General features: G+C 36.5%; 1 protein-coding gene across 1 annotated transcript in view; it reads right to left on the bottom strand.

The window, feature by feature from the left end:
• Positions 1 to 4,241: 4,241 nt before the first annotated feature.
• The window catches only part of LOC147604409 (uncharacterized), a 62,067-nt gene continuing 46,302 nt past the window's right edge, over positions 4,242 to 20,006 (bottom strand). Inside the window, exon 3 of the transcript XR_015265421.1 lies at positions 4,242 to 5,301. The gene's annotated coding sequence lies outside the window, so the exon portion shown is untranslated. The remainder of the gene's footprint in view (positions 5,302 to 20,006) is intronic.

The following is a 20,006-nucleotide window of genomic DNA, read 5'->3' as shown; positions in this document are numbered from 1 at the left end:
ACGTGCATCAATTGATAGCAAATTCTACTTTTTATGTGGACTCATACACAAAAAGAAAAAAAAATTGTGCTCTTAGTTTGATTTGATGAAGTTATTCCTTAAACTTCATTAAAATATGGTTCGTGCCATACATATACATCTATCATGCACACATGGGACCCTCATGTACCCAACTATACGACATCGGACACTTGTCAGTTACAAACACAAGCTAATCTTGAGCAACTCCCATCCTTATATATTAAGGCGTTTCTTGTGTTGAATACATATCTCGTACATACAATACAATCTTGGTATTTTAAAACCACATGTTTCTTGGTGTTCGTGCAATTCATCTTGTTTAGCTTCCATCGTCTTTGTTCTCTATTCCGCACAACAGATATGGCTGCCCCAAGGTGCAACCCTATTCCTTAGATGGAATAACAGATGGGTAAGAAGCCCTATTACCATGGAACCAAAGATTTCACTAGGCTACCTTAGGTGCCCTCCTGCTTCCACTCCATCTCCTCACTCCGATGACCTCCCTTTGCACATGAATCTTGCCTCTGCGCCCTCCTTGATGACACGTGTCGTCTATAGCACCACGGTTGGTACTCGCCTTGTCACCGCGGTCCTGTCTTCTTCTAGCTGCTTAGCTGATGGGGGACTTCTTCATTTCTTTACTACTTCAATCCCCTTACCCAAAGAGGGGATGAAATCTTTGTTATTGCTTACATCAGTTACCCCCCCTGTCAACATGGGGCTTCTCACCCAAGAATTAGCGAAGCCTTTCCCCCAAAAGGGGGGACTCTGTTCACATCCACCACATAAGCCCCAAATTGGGGCCCTCACCACTTTGTGGGATGGATCATCCCCCTCAACTAATAGAGGGCTGAGGTCTATGATTTTGCTACCAACCCTATTTCCTATTATTACATGCATACCCTAGGCCCTCTCCATTCAACCCATCTGGGTGGATCACTATCTTCCACCATCCAAAACCCTGCCCAAATCAGCCCGTCACTTCGCAACAAGCCCATAGAGGCGCACATGTCGACTGTAGGTATATTTCGGGGTGCCTGTGTACGGGGCACCCCGTGGGCCCGATCACCCAGTCAATGGCCGGTGTGACGGGCATTTGTAGACATATGTCCATAAGGTGTTATGGACATGTGTTTATGTCACAAATGTGCGTGCGATGTAGTGGATAGGAGCTTCGCCTCCCTTGGCAGGCACTTGGGTTCAAATCACAGCAAACGCATCGACATGTGTTCATAACTCTTTTGCATGGCTGTCTGTACCACTGTCTGTACTGAGGCGGTCACCGGCTAGGTGACCGCTCATGCTGGGGCCCGCGGGGTGCCACGTACACAGGCAACCCGAAATCTACCTAGAACCGCACACGTCTGCCTATGCTTCATGACAGGCACCTACCATGCCCATCTCTCTAGCTGCATCATCAACCGCCCAAGCCCATTATGCCATGCCCATAGCTGCACATTTGTGGCGTTTTTCCACACGGGCACACAACACATGCCCGTTGGTGCTGAGTCGCCCTTTATAATGATCCCCTCTCCATGGGGATCTACTAACCCCACAAACCCACAATCCACCAATGGGTCCTCTCGCCTGTCCAAACAAATGGTGCTATCTGCAAACTGAATCAACCTTGTTGCTCCTTTACATTATGTTATGCCATTTTTTAATTCTGCATTTACAACCAATGGTTCTGCTTCATTAATCTATTCTTGGGCTCTTGAAGGGTACCCAAACCCCTCTTTATATGATAAAATCAAAGGACCATGCCTCCTTTGTTCATCCCTTTCACAAGGTTCTACTTAAATTCCATAAGTTGCATGGGTCATCAACATGTGCAAAGGTAGATTCCTCTATTCAACTTTGTAATGGGGCACCTTCCCAGTATCACCTCGCATTTGTAGTGCCCAAATTCCTATTAATGTGATAAAACCATAGGACCATGCCTCCTCTATTCAGCCCTTTCATAGTTATATCCCTAAGGTTACGTGGGTCATCAACATGTCCAAAGATAGATTCCTCTATTCAACTCTCTAGTGGGTTACCTTCTAGGTGTATCACCCTACATTTGCAGTGTCATTCTATTGCACCTCCCATATGCTACCTTTTATGCACTCCAATTCCACTATTATTGTTGCTACTGCTATAGATTAATTCCACTATACTCCTGCAAACAAGGTATACCTATGGTTCATATCAACTACCTTCATTACTCGGGTGATGTACTTTGTCATGTTATGCTGGTTCTTTGGTCTCTAGTGAGGGGGTCCCTCAAACATCCAACCAACCCATTTTAACACTAGGACTTCTAGATTCAAAAGAGCGGGGGGAATTAACCATATTTGGTAAGATCATCCATAGCTTTTACCTATACATTTAATCTTTTTGGTTTTGTTCTAGAGCTAGTCTTGCTATTGGGTTTCCTTGTTCCTTGTGTTGTAGATCATCCTACCCCAACTCCTAGATCCCCACCTATTCCTTGTGTTTGTTGCTCCGCTTACAACAAGCAAAGGGAATCTCTGGAGTGCTCTACTCCGTGTCGACTTCACGGCACGTCCACCAACACACCGAAGGGGTGCCCACAAACACGTGTGAACATGAAGACATTGATGGCAACTTCTTCAACACCCATTCCACTCATTTTCCACAAATTACATGCCCTTTTTGATACGGGCAAGCATTCTAACACTATACAATATCATGCATATTTATAAGCAATAGGACTCCAACATGTTTTGCATTTCCATTCAATATAAGGTTTCATGTATGTAATGATTAATGCTTGACATGGTGACCCTCCTTGCCCTTTTTATTTGCATGCACTTCACCCCTATCCTTTCTATTTAATGTCTCACAATTATGTATAAAAGGCCTCATTCTACGAGTAGAGGGAGGGAGGGAGAGCAGGAGGAGAGGGGGAACTAATGTACTAAGGTTGTATTAATTAAATGACACATCAGTGGCATTTAATTAATACACCTACAAAAAGTTGTGATATACACCTACAAAAAGTTTTTAATTTTAGCATATTCATACACATTGCATACTCCCTTGGACTTTTTGTATATTCAAACTTTTTATAGATGTATGTTCAGACTTTGTAAGTGTATTAATTAAATGTCCTCTTTCTCTGTCCATGCACGGAATGTTCGGGATCAAACCTCGCAACAATGACCTTACCATTGCTTTCGCGAAGATCACGTTGCACAGATGGAGACCGCTCCCTACTTGTGATATGCCTCAAGGGATGTCTACGAGCCATCTGCAAGAGACAATGACCAAGCACAACATCGGACAACTAGCAAACTTAAATAACCAAAACACAGATAAAAAGAAAGAAACCAATGTCGTCTACCTTTGCAAAGATTGGGTGGAAAACAATGTTGTCCTACTACCAAGGAATAGACAAATAACACGAGCCCATGTGAGTTGCCAAAGAGAAAGGAAGATCCTTCACATGGTGCTCACAAGTGCCTCCAGAAGGTAGATGAGCAAGATCCTTCACATGGCACAGAGACCCCCTTCAAAAGCTCCCCCAATTCCACTCACACACAGAACAAGACATGTGTCCTCTTCTGCGCTTTCATCGCAAACAACCATACAAGTGTCTTACTATAATGTATAACTAAGTAATGCGTTATTAGATAATTTTGGTACCTTATCTTCTACAACTAAAGCCCGCATTAATTATTTAAATAAAAAAACATTTTGGTGTCTTATTCATACACATTGCATACTCCCTCACAAAACCAATGTTTGGTTGTAGATGGCGGGAGTGTTAAGACCTAACTACAAGCCACCCAGCACTTGTCTCAACTCTCAACCTTCTATATTAAGGCGATTCTTATAACATCATCATCATCAGTGCAACATGGCACTCAGATCAGTGCATTCTCAATAGATGGATTTATCGCATTTAGGATACATTTTAGTAGTGGGCTTATTTTGTCCTATTCACATGTAAGGGTTAAAAGTTTGCCCCTACGATGGGCTTGGTCTCACCCAAATATCGCCCCCTTCAGTTTCACCCACACAGAGATCAGAAGTGGGCACTAGTGCAAGATAAGCTACCCAACCCACACAGATCAGGAGTCGCCACTAGTGCAAGATAAACTATATCCAGGGTGTCTAGACTGACTTTTTTCATCCTGCCTTTGAAGTGCAGCAAGTCTAGTAGTCATGAATTAACAAAACATAGATTGCTTTCTCTAATTTCTCTATCAATTAACAAAAGAATTGTGTCATACTCCTCAGATCCTTTTCTTCTAGAAAAGCCTGTGTCATTTCTACATGAAAGGTTGTGATGCCCATGATAATGCTAAAACTTACCATGATTGCTACTAGACAAGCATAATTAAACCTAGCTTATAGGATAGAAGGACCAAAAGAGGTAGCAAGGATGCAGCTTTCGTACCCCATCAAAGCTTATAATCCAGCAGTAGTACATGCAGAGCTTTGGTAACATTGCTTCTCACAACCTGCCTCTAATTCAATCGTGTGCAGCCACATTTAATGCTCAGAGTCCGTTTGCAGCGCGTTGCAATAGAGCACCTTTCTAGACAATCATAAGCTCATTTAATCCTTCCGATAACACCACTAAACCAGCTGCAAGAAGCGGAGATTCTTAGAGCCTCACATATCATATCATATATGAGATTTGGTGGCAAAACAGGCATATTAACATCTGCATCCATACTGGCACTCAGCTCCCGAATTCAGCTAGCTAGCTGTGCAGCTTTGTTTACAGAGCAAAGAGGTTGCTACTGCCAGTAGCGTACTCTGCACAGCTTCATGCATGTTCTTCAAGATTTGATGATTGCTCGCAATCTGAGTCATAAGGGCAAGATGTTTGGGCGTTAACAGTTTGCTTGTGCATGGGATGGTGCAGCAGCTGATGAGGGTTGAGATTTCCATGAGGATGAGCAAACTGCAACCAAGAAGAAGTGTGACTGTCCAGACCAGCTGCACAACTGTTTGATACATGGATTAGCCCTAATTCAGTACATAAACAGCCACAACATCCAATCGGATAAGCAATTTGTGTGTGTGTGTACATCGGCCCCAATTTTCCAGCCAGCACGGAAGAAGTGCCACGTGCAAATCGATCTGGAAGGGCAAGAAAGCCGCGCCATAGTCCGGACCTCTTTCAGAATTTGGAGGGAGAGCATATGCATTCGCATCCTTGCTGTTGCAGCTTCAAACTTCATGACAACCAGTTGCAGCATACAATATTGAACGAATGAGAATACCTTTGTTCTTGTCGCAGAGTAAGACGATCAGATTTTCCTGTAATCCAAGTGTATGCCCGCAACGCATTATAACCTTGCGAAAATTATCCATTAATTAATTCAACACATACACATCAGAGCATTGTTTTGATAATGTCCCGCCGGGATGAAAACAAGAAATCCTTGAAGGTTAATTAATTTGAGAATGCAAAAGACTGAAATGGAGAACAGATCCCAATGCCATGTGAAGATCATATTGCCATTTCATAGGGTAGGGTTAGACGTTTCATTGTAAATGAAGATGGTGGCAAGGTCGCAGTGTGAGCAAAACAGTTGGGTGAAAACACACCAGAATGGGCAATGGCACATCTGCAATTTATGTGGTGCCATGCTCTTTATGTCATTGATAGCTAGCATGAAGGAGGGTAATGATCGGTTTCTTAGGGTGATCAAGCTTAATGAAATGAATCTTACTTACTATCAAGAATACTGGAGCTTTTCTTACAAAGTATCCATGAATCTAGTTCATTTTTCTCAAAGGAGAAAAAGACCACATTTGCAAAGTAACTGTTCAAGAATCTTTTCAAAGTAGATCTTTCGTTTACATTTATCTTGTCAATACCTTTTTTTAAAATAGCACACATATTGGATTTATTACCTTTGCCGCATAGCCCACTTGTTGGGTTTATTGTGTTTTCAAATATAGTAACAAAACATTTCCTTTGAATGAAGGGAATCATCTGACAATGATGCTTAGAGCTTGCAACAATGCATAATACATTGAGAGAATACGATAACTGTGTTTAAAATTTTAGATACTTACCACCTTAAACTGATACTCTCGTTTCACTAGTGATTTCTTTGAAAAGAAGAAAATCTGGCTTGAACAACATGGTATTTATAAAATCATGTTTGATTCGACTTGTAATTCATGAGCTTTGCACCATCTATATTCTCAAGAAGTTTTCTAAAAATTTTAGAAAAAGTACTATTTTTAGAAATTATTGTTTAATGAATACCTATTTAGGGGTAGGAAAAAGAGAAGGTATATACTCTCTAAAATAGGCTACATTAGGGGTTAAAAAACCAAAAGTCATATACTCTCTAAAATAGGCTCCATTTCTAGCAGATAATGAGAATCTTAACAACTAGTAAAGTGTTCTAGTTTCTAACCCAATATACGTATCTTTTTGATGGATTAATCATGGAGGGAAACATTTCCCAAGTCTAATCTATTTTCAAGAGATTTCTTTGGATTGACTTGACTCAATCTCAAACTTTTCGGACAAGATCACAGTTCCCCTGTCCGTCCATGGATTAAAGTTTACTTACATTTTTTAAATAAAAAATATCGTCACTACTCCACAAAGCTAGAAACAAATCCCTCATTTCGTAAGGACATGAATTCAAGTTTGATAATAATCTTTTTAGAATCAAAAGAGAATTGAAATGTGGATAGACTGATGATCATGTTACAACTTAGAAGAAATAGATTAAACTGTTGTGAATGCATGATCAAGAGTTTTCAATTCACTTTGTTTCGATAAATTGGGTGATATGACAATTGAAATACAAGAATAAATGAGATGACTTCATTTGGAGCCCACATAAAAATTCTCCAAGACTTTGAAATACCTACTACATCACCCAATAAGCAAGGACATCTCTTCTAATTAACACAATAGCTTAATACATATAACACAGAGTGGTCTCAAACGTTTAGTATATTCACTCTATAGAAAGTCTATTCTCCCACCGACATCTTTATTTGAATCTCTTCCATAATGTGAATACAAAGGCAATGTGCAAGATGAAAGGGTATATATAATTCAAAGAGATCCCTCCTATCTTCAACTCCCCCAAGTTTATCTTTTGTGGAAGATTGGAGGGCTAGTTAAGCAGAGTGGGGACCTGCCTTAGCATACTAAAGCCTCTGTAGGCCCATGAGGATGTGTGCCTCCTAGGGCTCTAGAAAGCATAAGGGGCACATATGTTAGCCAGCCATCTATGTCATATATGATGTGGTATCATGACACATCATGGAGTGTGGCGACCCTTGGTTTGCAAGAATTCAAGAATCCTGTTTCAATAGATTCAATGTGGGAATCCAACAATAGACAAAGTTACTACAAATTCTAGCGAGATTAAAGAGCCCATCAATTTTCTTATTCTTTAATAATACAGCCTCAACAAACCTCTTTTTTCTCTCAATAGTTCTTTTGAGGGAAGATATATATTCATTATCTATCAGAAATTCTTAGAGAAAAACCATGTTAAGAATCATTTTAGAAGAAATAAAACATTGAGAAGTTAAAGAGGATACTTAGTGTTATCATTATTGATGCACCATAAATCCATTAGCCAAGTCATTTTTTATTTCTACAAATACTCTCCCCCAAAGGAGAAAAGAATGAACCTTTGGTTGTATCAAGCCACCTTTGAACAAGTGAATGAGCAGTTCTACACTCTTTTCTTTTGCATCAAAGGAGACTTCTATTAAGTATAAACATTCATATACTCACTGAATAAAAATGGATAATCATTCTATGCTATTTTTAATTCCACTAACCTGTAATTTCTTACATTTATTTTTACATCGATGGATTTCTTGCTCCTCTTGAGCTATCCAATTGATATTTTTTAGATTTACAAAAATTAATCACTAGTTATATACAAGAAGTTATATACATCGATGGATTTCTTGCTCCTCTTGAGCTATCCAATTGATATTTTTTAGATTTACAAAAATTAATCACTAGTTATATACAAAAATTAATCACTAGTTATATACAAGAAGTGGTTATGTTAAGTAGAGAGGTATCCATACAATCTTACTGTAAAAAATATTGAATAAATATGTTATCTTTTCCATTAAAATATTTTAGAAGTAGAAATTTTACTTATATTAGCTCCTAATATGTTTAAAATTTATTGATATCAAAGTACACGAAAAACCCTAGTTTCATTTTAAAAAAACCACACCTTCTATTAATAAATAGAACAAATAGATATTGGTACAGCATTCTAGTTTCTTCACAATAGTAAATGATAAAAACTTTTTTTATTTTCAATAAAAAATCATTTCTCTAATTTCACAAGTATTCTCTTTGTTCAAGTGTGAATATTATTAATCTTATATTCTTTTCACTTCCCCATCCTTTTCAACATGTAAATATATTTTTAAATAAAAAATGAAGTAGAAGTCATTCAAATTTATTGCTTGTTCTTTTCTTACTACACTATATCCATTAATCAATTTCACTAGAACTTCTTTTGATCAATATTTAATCACTCAAGCAATACCTAGAAATCGATATTATTAGTAGCAATAAGATTTTCAAAATGTTATTTTCATTGGAATGCTCTTGATTGAATGGGGTATGCATAGTCGAGTGATTTGAATGGGGTATGCTAAGCATTAGATGGGGTATGCATAGAATAGTTTAACTTATAAATTGTGAGTTGGAATGCTCTTGATTTGAATGGGGTATGCTAAGCATTAGATGGGGCATTAACTCATAAAAAGAGTGAACTCACTAATAACCTTGGAATCAAATAGAGAATATAGACTTCCTACTTATTTTCACATGTCTACCTTATTTTCTTTTTTCATCTTATTCCTATGTGATAGATAATATTTATCTCTCACATTTATTATAGATAAATTCTTAAAAGATTCAAGATATGATGAAGAATGTAATTCAAATAAATATTTTAATTTTTTGACATATTAGTAAATTAGGATTGGAGTATGTACAAATAAATATACTGATTTTTGAACATATTCATACAATTAAAATTAGATTTAGAATTTCAAATATTTATTGTTAAGGAGACTTATGCATATCATATCCTTCTTATTTCCAAAACATTTATTTGATTCACATAACGCTTGTAATTTTCTTATCATCTTGAATAGATTGGAAGTACATGTTTAATTTCATAGTTTTCTCTCATTATATACACTGCTAATATGTATGCATATCAATGAAAGGATCTTAATTGATAGATCATGATCTTTCACATTCAAGGGGCTAAGCATTAGATGGGGTATGCATAGTCGAGTGGATCAAGGTAATGGACCGTGGATTCAAATAGCTCGGGATAACGAGTTTTTTAATTTCCATAGTTGCAAGAGTATTTTGTTTTCATTTAGTTTTTTGCATTCTCAAAACATTGCATAATTTTTCATTTTCATTATGTCGGTACATTTTCAAAACAATGTTTTGAGGGTATGTGTAATGAATTGATGGATAATTTTCACATGATTATAGATTATCGATAAGAGAGTCATGAATATGATGTTAGGCTTTGAGGTGATGAGGTGGAGATTTTCATATTTAGTAGGAGGTTGAAGCTTTCAACCTTGCCCCTGATTTTCATATTTAGCTTCTTAACATGTAGTAGGCATCTGGTTCACCACTTTAGCTTTACCATGATGGGATTTAACTTCAATTAATTCTTGGTTGATAGCCAAGGTTGTATTATTAACACTTGGTCTATATCATAAACTATACTAACCTAGGTATGGAAGTTACGCGTGAAATGACATCCCTCTAAATTTAGCTTTCATTGAAGATCCTTCTATAGAATAAATATTATCTATCTAATTATGTAGTATATCTAGACATCGAACCTTTTAAAAGGTTTAATATCTTATTAAGGTTTGTTTAACATAACAAATCAAAATAATAAAAATGCTTTTTTATAATCTTACAATCATCATTTTTTTCAAAACTTGAATTCAAATTTGTGAATAAACTTCAAACAGATCCTAATGCCATTGATCATGCCATGTCGAAGGGTTAATTTTATTCTATATGAATATGAACAAGATGAATTGATGAAAACAAGATCAGTGTGAGAAAGAGTTGGTTGAAAACACACTAGACTGGGCAATGCTCACAATCGTCATTAAAAGCTAGGGGAGTAATGAGTTTATTAGGGTAAAACTTAATGCAATGTTGTGTTCTAATCAATGTCCTCCTAACTTCCCCAATGCTTTGTCAACAGCCTTGGAGAGAGTTGGCTCATAAATTAAGATGAAAATGTCTCAACAAGATTTGCACCGACTACTCCCGTGAAAAATGGGATTGGGACCTTGCTAATGCCAACTTTTAATAACTATGCCTCATAGATCGAAGCTATAACAATGTTGTTGCAAATGCGAGGATTTCTACTATAGTTACCAATACTGGGCAAAATAAGATTCTTGGGTGAACTAGTCTATGATGAATAACTTGAATCCATACTTAATCCATATTGTACAGCCAGAGCTGAGACACATCTCTTGATAAATATTCCATGTATGCTCTATTGTATAGTAGCTTTCTTAGTGGTAGCCATTAGAATGATATATCCCTACTAACAACAGAAAGTCTATGGGCTCTCCAAATTCCTCCAGATGGTATTAATATTAATTAAAGTGAGATAGGTATATGACATGGCATATTTAGTATGCTTCTCAATGTTGTCATTGTTGAAAATATAATATTTTCCTCAAGGATGAAAAGAGCCCATTTCTTTACGAGATTCAAATTGGGGAGCTTGCAACTTAATAGATCATGATAACAGAAATGAAGTATACCAAAACAATAGAATTTTCTTGTGAGAAAACCTTATGATGGATGTCTTGGCTTAATAAAGCATCATAATTGAAATTCAATTAAGACTCGTATTTAGAAATAATCTTACTAATTACTACATATTGAGACATTTGTTCTTTCTTACTATCAAGGATATTGGCGCTTTCCTTATAAAGTATCCATGAGTCTAGCATAATTTTCACTAGAGAGAAAAAGACTTCATCATTTATAAGGTTCAATAATCTTTTCAAAGAATAGATTAATAGCCTATGTATTGGATATATACCATATTAAAATAAAGTGATGAACATTTCTAGGAATGAAGAGAATCGGGACAAATGATACTTAGAGATTTCAAGAATAAATAATACAGTAAGAGAAGATAACTTATTCGAAAATTAAGATATTTACCATCTGGAACTAGTACTGATTTCAAATAAAATAACGAAACATTTCCATGAATAAAGAGAATAAGGATAAATAGTGCTTAGAGATTGCAACAATGAAAAATACTTAGAGAATATGATAAGCGAAGGTAGATTTGCTAGAATATTAAGATGCTTATTATCTTAAGGTGATATCTTTGTTTCACTAGTGACTTTTAAAAAAAGAAGAAAATCTATCTTAAATAACACATGGTATTGATAGAATCATCTTTGAATCTCAATCCTAAGACTTGTAATAAATAAGCCTTGCACTACCTATATTATCAACTAAGTTTCTTAAAAATTTAGAGAGAAAAAGTGCTAATTTTGAATATGTTTCATTGTACAACGGGGTTTTAAAAAACAAAGGTTTATACTCTCTAAAATAGGCTCCATTTCTCATAAATAATGAGAATCTTAGCGACCACTAAATTGTTTCTGATTCTTTTTGTTTCCAACACAATCGATTTATGTATTTGATAGAGTTGACTCCTATTGAAACCGTTGCCCAAGTCAAATCTATCTTCAAGAGATTTCTTCGAATTGACTTGATTCAATCTCAAATTCTCAAGACAACATTATGGTCCCCTATTCGCCCATGCATTAAAGTTTACTAACATTTTTTTCCAAAAACAACTCCATCACTATTGCACAATGATAGAAACAAATCCCTCATTTCATAAGGGAATGAATTCAACTTTGATAATAATCTTTTTAGAATCAAAAGGTAATTGAAAAGTCTATCTAGATGGGTTAATAATTGTTACAAGTATATATTCTATCATATTTTGGATGTATTAATAATCGTACAAAAATATGTTTTATTTAATTTGTGTAGGATTCAGCTTAATACTTACACAAGATTAATATATGTGCAAATGTGCACAAAGTTATTTTATGTAACAAGGTCCATTACCAATTATATTTGGCCAAAGGTTTTTATATGTACAAACCTTAGAGATTTTGATATGATTAAAAATATGTAAAGCTATACCCCAAAAGTGAAAAAAGCAAGTCCAATTTGTATGCTCATCTATTCATAGTTCCTCCGGCTATTTTTATGAATAAAATTCTCTAAATACTCGAGTCGTGGAAGTAGAGCTACACACTTCAAGGGAGAGATTATACCCAATCTGGTTTACTGTGTGGTATTCTCTATCCTTTACTTTTGATAGTAATGTTATTCTAATTCTTTTGTCTTGTGTTATGCTAAATTATTTAATTATCAATTTCAATGCAAGTCTTTGTTTCAATTATGTAATTTGTGAGATTTTTAATGAATTCTGCAAGAATGTACAACCATGCTCTGATACCACTGTCACGGACCCTTTTATACATTCTTGAAGAACTAATTAAAAATCTCACAAATTATATCATAATTGAAACAAAGACTTGAATTGAAATTTATTATTAAATAATTTAGCATAACACAAAACAAAAGAATTATAATAACATCACCATCAAAAGTGAAGGATAGAGAATACTACACAGTAAACCAGATTGGATGCAATCTCCTCCCTCGAGTGTTAGCTCCACTTTTACGATTTGAGTATTTAGAGAATTTTATTCATAAAAATAGCCCAAGGAGCTAAGAATAGATGAGCGTACAAATTGGGTTTGCTTTTCCCACTTTTGGGATATAGCTTTACATATTTTTAATAATATCAAAATCCCTAAGGTTTGTACATATAAAAACCTTTGCCCAAATATAATTGCTAATGGACCTTATTACATAAAATAACTTTGTGCACATTTGCACATATATTAATCTTGTGCTCACTTGCACACTCCATTAAGCTGAATCCTACACAAATTAAACTAGGCATATTTTTGTACGATTATTAATACATAAAAAATATGATAAAATACATACCTGTAACAATAATCCTATTGCAAATAAGACAAAATAGATTAAATTATTTGACTACATGATCAATAGTTTTCACTTCTCTTTGTTTTGATAAATTGGGTGATAATGAACTCCACGATAGAAATTAAATAGATGAGATGATGTTAGGCAAGATGACTTTATTATCTAAGCCCACAAAGAAGTTCTCCAAGATGTTCAAATACCTAAGTACTGCACCTCCTAATATTTCAGAACATCTCTTCTAATTCTTGCAAACGTTTAGTCCATGTAACCTAGAGTGGTCTAAAATGATTAGTATATTCAAGTAAAAAGGGTGAAAAAAAAGGTAGGAAGTCCATATTCTCTATTTAATGCTCCAAGGTTATAAGTAATCAGTAGATTAGACTACTTCTTTGATCATTGAAAAACTAACCTCTCAAAGAAATTCTCACTCCAACTAAAGTAAGCCTTGGATACTCAATTTATTATACAGAGTATCTTCTTTTGCTTCTCAATGTTTATTTCTTACAAAATGATTCTTCCCAAGGGTATTTGATAGATATTGACATTGACAACTATATATCTTCCCTCAAAAGAATATCGAAAGAAAAAAAGAGTTTATATATTGAGTCTGGTTTATTAACGAGGAAAAAAAATATAGGCTCTTCAATCTCACTACAATCCACTATAAATTCATCTCTTGTTGAATTATCCCGCATTGAATCTAGCAAAATGGAGTTCTCAAAATGAGTATGTTTCTAGATACTTCAAGTCATGGGAGAGATTCAAACAAAGATAAAACAAGGATATTGGTGATAGCACTTCAAAATATAATTTCGATAGTGCTATTTTCTCTTTTCATTATTTATTTCTACAAATCCTTGAAAGATTCAGTATATAGAATGGACAATTTACTTCAAATGAATATTGTGAGAACTCCAAATCACTTTGTTAAGGAGACTTATGCATACCCTATCCACCTTATTTTTAGAACCTTTTCTACTCTAAGTAATAAGAACAAGCTATTTAATTCGATACAAACATAGCACCGAACCCATCCTTCATGGATGCACAATACCATGGCATTGAACCCATCCTTGATGTAACCTCTCTGGTACTCAACCCTTTGAACGTGAAAGAGCATGATTTATCAATTAAGATCCTTTGATAGACATACAGACACATTGATTCTGTATAGAATGAGAGAGATCTATGAAATAAAACATGTACTTCCAATGTATTGAAATGATTGAAAAATTACAAGCATTATGTGCTTCAAGAGAGCAAGTTTTTAATCTTTATAGTTGCAAAATAGTATTTTAAAGTTTTTTCACAAGTCCAAGTTTGAAAAGTAATGATTGTAAGAGTATATTAAACCATTACCATTCTTTTTATTTGTTATGTAGAACAAACCTTAATAAGATATCAAACCTTCTAAAAGATTCGGTAACCACCTATACTACTTAACCAGAAATATAATATTCATTTATAGAAGGATCTTCAACAAAAGCTAAATCTAGAGGGATGATTTGAGCATTACATTAATGCATAACTTTCATACCTAGGTTACCATGATTTATGAAAACCTTGGCTCTTAATCAAGAATTGATTGAAGTTAACCATTCACGTTGAATGCCATGATGTTGAAGCTGAAGTTGTGAACCAAATGTCTTCTACATGCCAAGTCTGAGAAGAAATATAGTGAATAATAGTTGCTAATAAAGATAGCATATTGAAAGATCAGACAGCCAAATTTTTTATTGGTAGCTATGACGACGTAGGGTTTTTTCTCTTGACCAAAATTATAACCTATATCTGCACTCATTCCTTGTAGTTTCTTTGATCAAATTAGAAATTTTCAAAGAGTCATGCATAGACTGAATAGAGAGTCCCCGAATACACCAACTATATCTAGCATGTGAAAAGAATGCATAAGGATGCTATACTCACCCTCCAAAACTACAAAATTGAAAATACTAGAAATGCCATGAGACACATTCTCATAAACACTTCCTTACCCAACTATGAGCAGATTAAGATAGCAAAGGAAAATAGTGCGATGGGAGAAAACTACAGAATAACAGTTCAAGGACATATCCAAAAAAAAGACAACTCCCACTCATTGTCAAAGGGGAATATATTACCTTTTTCAAAAGGTTGATGTATTAGGTTTATTACATATTCAAAATAAAGTAACGAAACATTTCCATGAATGGAGGGAATCAAGATAAATGATGCTTAGAGATTGCAAATGATGCTTAGAGATTGCAACAATGAATAATACGGTTAGAGAAGATAGACTTATTAAAACGTCTTTGAACTGATATCTTTGTTTCACTAGTGATTTCAAATAAAGTAACAAAATATTTCCATATAGAATGAAGGGAATCAGGACAAATGATTCTTAAAAATTGCAATAATGAAAAATATTTAGAGAATATGGTAAGAGAATATGGTAAGAGAAGGCAAATTATTAAAAAATTAAGATACTCATCATCTTGAATCGAATATGGTATTGGTAGAATCATGTTTAAATCTAGATCTAAGACTTGTAAGCTTTGCATTATATATATTCTCAATATTTTTTCTTAAAAAATGAGGGAGATAAGTACTACTTTTGGATATATTTTTAATTATACAAGTATCTATATCCATGTGGGGTAAAAAAACAAAGGTCTATACTCTCTAAAATAGGCTCCATTTTCTCACAATTAATGAGAATCTTAACGACTAATAAGGCATTTTTGATTCTTCTGGTTTCAAACACAATAGATGTATTTATTTAATAGATTTGATTCTTGATGGAATGGTTTCCCAAGTCTAATCTTCCTTCAAGAGATGTTTTTGATTTAACTTAATTCGATCTCAAATTCTTAGAACAACATCATGGTCCCCTATCCACCCATGGATTAAAGTTTACTAACATTTTTTTCCCAAAAACAAATTCATCACTATTGCACGACGATAGAAACGAATATCATTTCATAAGGAGATGAATTCAATTTTGACAATAATGCTTTGAGAATCAAAAGAGAACTGAGAAGTGTATGTGAATGGGTTCATGTTTATGTTGTTTGCAAATTATACAAAATAGATTATTTCCAAAAATAAACATCTGTTAAGTATGCAAATATATACAAGAGGGAGATTTCAAACCAAACAAGGCGGAAATCTCAGCCAATTTAGTACCTTGTGCTACCAACAAGATCCCATATGAGGGGGAGTGAGAAAGATGCCATAATCTCACTCTCATAAATTGGTCGTTCTTTCTCTCCGTAGTCCTCAAACATCCCTAGATTCTTGCCCAAGTGGCTATGAGGGTGTGGATGATATCACTTTAAATCTTGCAAATGCATTGTGACTCATAAACCAAATTACCCTCAATGGCCTTAGTGCATCTAGCCTTCCAAAAGTGTAATGTTGTTGTACTAGCAAAAATCTCACCACATCTATGATGTTCCCCTTTTGCCTGAGTAGTGGACTTGAATGTGTCAGCCAAATGATGGCACCAAAAGAAATGTAAGCATCCTTCCTCATCCTTCCAAGGAGATGTACTATCACAATACCAATCCTCTTTGCTTCCTTGCACTCCCATAAGCAATCGTAAACCGTCTCTGAAGCTCTTGCATATCTCAAGTATGCTGGGCTAACACCAACAATTGAGCTACATTGGTTCAAGGCCAAAGAAAGCCAAATAAAGGAGGATATATATATCCTCCTTTTTTTAAAATTGGGGACCACTTCCCGAGAGGTCACCCATCCCAGTAGTGTTCACACCACTATGTACTTAACCTCCACCACTTTATTCCCTTCCAAGCCACGAAAATTGGTGGAGGGATGATAATGGCCATAGTCTTCTATTTATATATGATCTCATTATCCATGGCACTATGCATGTGGTATGTAGACGGCCAGGCCATGACCTTCCAACACCCTCCCTCAATGGTGGAGTACTGGTGATTAAATAACCAGCTAGTCTGATGGGCTCTTATCAGTTTGCTTTTTTGGATGTGCCTAGTAGTACTCTTTATTTTTTTTGTTTTTTTTTATAATCGCCTTTGTGGGCGAAACATCCTCATTATAGGAGTCAGAGTACTTGAATTAATAGACTAGCATGGAATACTTAATGACCAGTATCCCAGTGGTAGAGGTGGTATGATTAAAGAGATGTTAGTAAAACAATGGGGTTAGTAAGCAAGTGGCGAGGGGGGGATTCCAGAGAGGGACAAGGAGGCAACACGCATGAAGACTAATTGCACTCCGAGATGTTCTATATCAATGGAAATGTTCATAAAGCTCTAGCATCTTTGTCAAGACATCGTGATGGGTATCTTGGCTTCCATGGAGGTATAGGTGTTCTCTCTTTTTCTTTTGGGGTGTCATCTTCTTCTATCATAGAAGTGCTAGTTGCGTTGGTGCCATGTCATGCTCTTTAACTTCTTTTCATCTGAGATAGGAGAACCAACCAAGTGTGACACTTTCTCGCGTGCCTCGACGGCCCCTGATCGATCACAAGGATGTGATTGACTTTAGGAAGGGGAGTATGTTAACCACTACGTAGGATACCTAGAGGCTCTATGGACACTTGGCTGAGAGGTCTACCTGCTCTCACCCGACTATTCCAGCATATGCTCGTCTGCTAGTGATTACTTCAGGCATGCCACCACAACATAGCCTTCTTAGTCGTACACATATTCAGCCTTCGTCAAGCTCCACCAAGAGGAATTGGCAAGTTGACCAACTCCACTAACAACATCCCAACATGCCCTACCTAGCTCTCATACCAATGTTGGAAATTGGGGGCCACTTCCCAAGAGTTCACCCATCCTAGTAGTGTTCACACCATTGCACGCTTAACCTCCACCACTCTATTCCCTTCCAAGCCACGAAAATTACTGGAGGGATGATAATGGCCCTAGTCTTCTATTATCTATGTATGATCTCATTATCCTTAGCACTATGATGTGGTATGTAGACGGCCAAGCCATGACCTTCCAACACTCCTATAAGAGTGCCACAACCTCCTCCGAAAAGTCCTCTAACTGTCAAATGTGATAACCATAAGCCTCCCATAAGTAGGAACTCTGTGAATGTCTCCTAGAACAAGATGCGTGGTGTTTGTATAGGATAACTGAAGAAAGGCATTCTTTTCACCGGGTCGGTAGCATCCCTCGACACCCACTCACAAGGTCCCAATGCAAGTGCCTAATACGAAAACCACCATACAACCAAAGACTCCAAGCGTCTGTGATTATCCCTGGGGAACGATCAATATAAAAGAGCTTCCCTGCTCTCCCAAAAACTCTCCTCGGATGCACCACCGGACCCTCGGTGATATCCTGCACATCATATGTCTCCGAATAACATCCACCATCTTGTACGATGAAAAACACCGGTGTATCATACTCCCCCAGAGTGGAGATGCCCATAACCTGAAAAGGTACACCTTCTCATAGAAAAATCCAAACCATTAGTGATGAAGCCCTTCCAAGAAGGTCCCTGTGATCTAGTGGTTTGGTATGGCAATATCAATCTACACAATCCTTTGACTAGTGCCCCTCAAATGATATGCAAGCATCCTCTCCGATCCTACCTGGGGCTTTTAATCCTCTTCCAATCCAACACTATAGATAAGAGAGTCTCCCAACCAGCCCATCGAATATGCATGTAGCTTCCCCAAGAGGCCTACCATACTCATCATGGTCTAAGGTCTTGGGAAAACAAACCCCAGCCATCAAATCAGCAAGCTTTGTTTTAAAGAATGCACCATAAGATATTGACACATCAATAGTGGGAATTTTACTCAAATGAGTTAATGACACATAAGCAAGGAGAAAGTTAAAAAATATAAGGCCATAAAGACCTTGACACATCAACACATGGAATGTTAAAAAATAGAGAGCTGATAAAAATTTGCCACATCAACAAGGAGAATTTAAAAATTTTGTTCCACTCCCCAAGACCATGATGGTTGGGAAAGACCATGGGTTGGCCTTTCCCTAGGAAAATGAGTCACTGGCTAGTGCCAGCTCCCCATTTTCCTCTAGGGAAAGACCTCCCCATGGCCTTTCCCTACACCATCCAAGATCAAGTCATTCCACTTAATGGTTGTCGGTTAGCCTCTTCAACTGACCACAAAGGTATTTGAACCAAGAACCTCCTCACTCATACAACCTCACTCATGCAATCCCAAGCCCGAAGAAGGGATCTAACCAAGGGGGAGGATGGGCAGCGATGATTTCCCTCCGAGAAGATAAAACATGGTCTATATATCTAGTCACCTCCCCTAACTAGAGTACACGTCATAACCTATTGCATGAAAAATTCTTTCCATGGCTCAGTGCAAGGACGAAATCCTCAACAACCATCTTGCAAAGTGACACCTTACATTGCACCTTTGGGTCTATGATGTTCAATCCCCCCTCTTGCTTGGGTAAAATAATGGTTTCCCAAGAAAATTTAGCCTTGGTGTGCACTATTCCATCTAAGCTTCACCAATGAAAATTCTGAATGAGGCGATGAAAAGACTAGCCAATGCATCCATCCCCTATGAAGAACCCAACAAGTACTGATAAACAAGCAGTGGCCAACAACACTTGGTTACCCAACCAAGGCTCTAGATGCCACATCAAGCTTCTTGCTACTCCAATGCTGAAATTTTCTTTTAATGCTCATGAGCACCAACAAGCCGATGTGTTGGGGAGATGTCAATGGCAACTTGGCAGCCAAGGTATCTCGCAATGCATCCTCTCTCGATCCGAATGAACCCCACATCCAAACCCCAATCTCCCCTGTGGATTCCACATACTTGTGCTAATCATAGTTGCAAACATTCTCGAATGCAAGGCTTTGCAAACGTTTGCAAACGTTTGCAAACATTTGCAGTTTGCATCCCTTTGCAAAC

The sequence above is a fragment of the Cibotium barometz genome, chromosome 62, assembly GCF_041138505.1.
Source record: "Cibotium barometz isolate CiBa-2024 chromosome 62, ASM4113850v1, whole genome shotgun sequence".
Taxonomy (NCBI): Eukaryota; Viridiplantae; Streptophyta; class Polypodiopsida; order Cyatheales; family Cibotiaceae; genus Cibotium; species Cibotium barometz.
The sequence above is the reverse complement of the archived record's forward strand: the minus strand, read 5'-3'. Positions and strand labels throughout refer to the sequence as shown.